Consider the following 2,985-nt stretch of genomic DNA (forward strand, 5'->3'; position numbering starts at 1 on the left):
TGGCCTTGCTCTGGTCTGGAAATAATCTGCACCATCCCCACTCCTGACACAGATGGCTTCCCCTAGTGCACGGGTGAAACTGCCATGATGCTGCCCGCACCTTGCCGCTGCCCATCCACTCCCCACCCCATGGGAGTAGCGGTCTTTCAGACTGCCTCTCCCCACCGCACACGATATGACTAGTCCGTGCAAAGGAGCAAGGGGGTGTCTTCTGCCCCCTCACTCCTTGCACGGTCACATTAGGAAGACCACGATCTGGCCTGGAGGAACTTCCCGCTCAGCCTTCAGCAGCACATATACTGACATTGGAATGATACAGAGAAGATTAGCAAGGCCTCTGCGTAGGGCTGACACGCAAATTCATGACGCAGTCCGTAAGGCACTGGCCCGGTATGATATAGCCAGTCTGTCCCTGACTAGACACCAAACAAAGTACCTACGGCTGGTGTTATTCCTCACAGGCTTGGACTCCGTGCGTGCTCCAGGGCTCAAGCACCCATGGACGAAACTGATCAGCTGTTCAGCGGCTGGTGGGAGCACTTGGGGGAGGGCGGGGAGTGGTGAGCGGGCGGGTGGGGGCGGGGCCTCAGAGGAGGAGGCAGAGCACAGGCAGGAAGAAGGGGAGCAAGGGCCGGGCCTGGGGGAAAGGGGCAAAGTGGGGGAGCACCCACCGGGAACACGAAAAGTCAACACCTGTTGGTATCCATTGTTAGACTCTGTCTTACGAGACAGTAGGCAACAGGGCTGTAATTCTGTCTGTGGCTGCATGGAAGAACACCTCTACTGGAATCCCCCGAGGACTTTAATGAAACAAGGGTCTCGTTTATAGGACTTGGTCTATTTTAATTTCTCTTCACTGTGGAACTTTATTTTTTGCTGCCTGGAAATGCCTGGAGGTCACATTCTGAAGCTAACCAGGGACCACAGAAGGGCAAAGCTCATTCTCTTAATTTAGCTTTTTGTATTAGAAGTGTTCCAAGATTGCTCCCTTGCACCGCTTGTCCCTGTGCGGAGCCTGCCAAGGGCAGGAGGTGCAAAGCAAGGTGCACGTGGGGACGGAGCAGAGCGAGCTAACACCATTAATAACCTCCCCACAAAGACTTTTTTTTACACTCATGCTCCTCTGCCAGAATATCAGACAGGAGGAATTTCAGACTGAACAGTTTTATTTTGACCCAGTTAGGGAGAGGTGGTCAAAATGGAGTGACTACTGGAAAGCTAATAGGAGCCTTTATCCTCGGTCCTGCATTGGGGTCTGCTAGCCCAGATCCCTGCGTGTGGAGCGTCCCGTTGAGTTCAGTGAGATGTGCACAGGCCTGCATTAGCAGATCCTGATGATACAGTGGTAGACACGGTAAATAATCAGCTCTCTAGGCACTCCTGCTGCTCCATATTAGCCAGCGCTCAGTTACAGTTAAGAGACTATTCCTACAAAAGCATGATGTGAAATGTAATTCAGGACTCCCGGGTCAAAATTGTAAGGCTAGGTTCTGATATTTGGTCTGGTAAGTGCTGTGTATACAAGGTTAGGAGACAGTGGATTGTCTTATGTCTTTTGTTCCTAAAAGCTCATACTTCAAGGTTGCAGATGGCCACCTGCAAGGGTCAGGAAGGGATCCCCTTCCCCCTTCCGCCATGTATCCTGAGTTTCTTTTTTTCTGATCTACTTCCTCTGCAGCATCAGGATTGGCCACGGCTGGAGATGGGACATTGGATGGGGAGGGGCAGGGCTCTGTGGTGGCACCAAGTGTTCTCTCTCTCAGGTGCTTGGCTGGCTGGTTCTCGCTCATATGCTCAGGACCTAACTAATTGTCATAGGTGGGGTCAGGCAGGAATTTCCCCCCAGGTCAGACTGGCAGTGAGTTGGGGAGTTTTAACCTTCCTCCGCAGCATGTGGGTGCAGGTCTGGGTACATCTCACTTGATCAATTTTCTGCCACTCTGGGGGCCTTGGGCACTGGTGCACCTGGGTCCCTTTTGTCCTCTGCTTGTGGCACAGATCACTCTAGTCTCCTGTGGGCTGTGATACTTCGGTTTGATTTTGGTTGTTGGGTTCAGTGTGCGGGTGCTGGGGTGGTGTTGGTGGCCTGTGATATGCAGGCGGCCAGACTAGATGATCTGATGGTCCCTTCCATAACATACCAATATTTACTTCTTGCCTGTGGATTAGAGATGGAAAAAGGGCATAGAATTGGGATACCATGGCTCTATTCTCCAGCCATAGGGCACAAATAACTTCTACTGAGGTCAGTGGCTGCTATTCTATCCCATGCAGGGGAAGTCGGTTCTCCAATCAAGTTAAGGCTAAAGCAGATCAAGCTAGGGGGCCGAATCAAGGCTAAATTTTGGGAACACTCACAAATTCTTCTCATGAGATGTCAAAGCTTCTCATGAGATGTCAAAGTCATCTCCATCCATGGCTGAACTGGACCCTGAAAACCAGGCCTCCTGCTTCCAGTTTGGGGTTTGACCCACCCCCCAAACATTAGTGGCAGGTATGGCTTTGCGGGGTTCAGATCTGGACAGCTTCCACCCCCACCTGGATATGTTGTTAGGTAGCTGCTATGCTTTCGTTTTCGGTGTGCTGTGCCTTTACGAGTCTGTCGGCAGAGGGCGTCGTTACTGTGAGGCAGCATGTTACAGAAGAGGCGCATCTCCAGGAGACCTGACTCTTTCTCATTTTGTTAAACGAAAATCTAAATCAGTCAGGCTGAAAGTACGTGGACGAACATAATACAGCCCGCCCCCAAATTCCAGGGAATGGAGTCGCCAGTTTACCCATCCCTGTGATGGGGTCAACTTCCCCACCTGCTGCCTCACTTTCCCTGACTCAGCTCCCCGAAGAACGGACAGAGACTCACATGGTCCAATCACATCCCCTTCTTGGGGTCCCAGTTTGTTTAACACAACAGAAGAGTTCAGCTCAGCTCAATACCTCAAGTCTTGTCCGGAGATGATATGGAGTCTGCTACTAGACGAGTTGTTT

The 2,985-nt window shown here is 51.5% G+C and overlaps 1 non-coding gene across 1 annotated transcript; it reads left to right on the forward strand.

Annotated features, from left to right (window-relative positions):
* Positions 1 to 273: 273 nt before the first annotated feature.
* Positions 274 to 382, forward strand: LOC141974422 (U6 spliceosomal RNA). Its single transcript, XR_012635747.1, has one exon. It is a non-coding gene; the product is annotated as a U6 spliceosomal RNA (small nuclear RNA).
* The last annotated feature ends 2,603 nt before the right edge of the window (positions 383 to 2,985 follow it).

Source organism: Natator depressus, chromosome 18, assembly GCF_965152275.1.
Source record: "Natator depressus isolate rNatDep1 chromosome 18, rNatDep2.hap1, whole genome shotgun sequence".
NCBI classification, from domain to species: Eukaryota; Metazoa; Chordata; order Testudines; family Cheloniidae; genus Natator; species Natator depressus.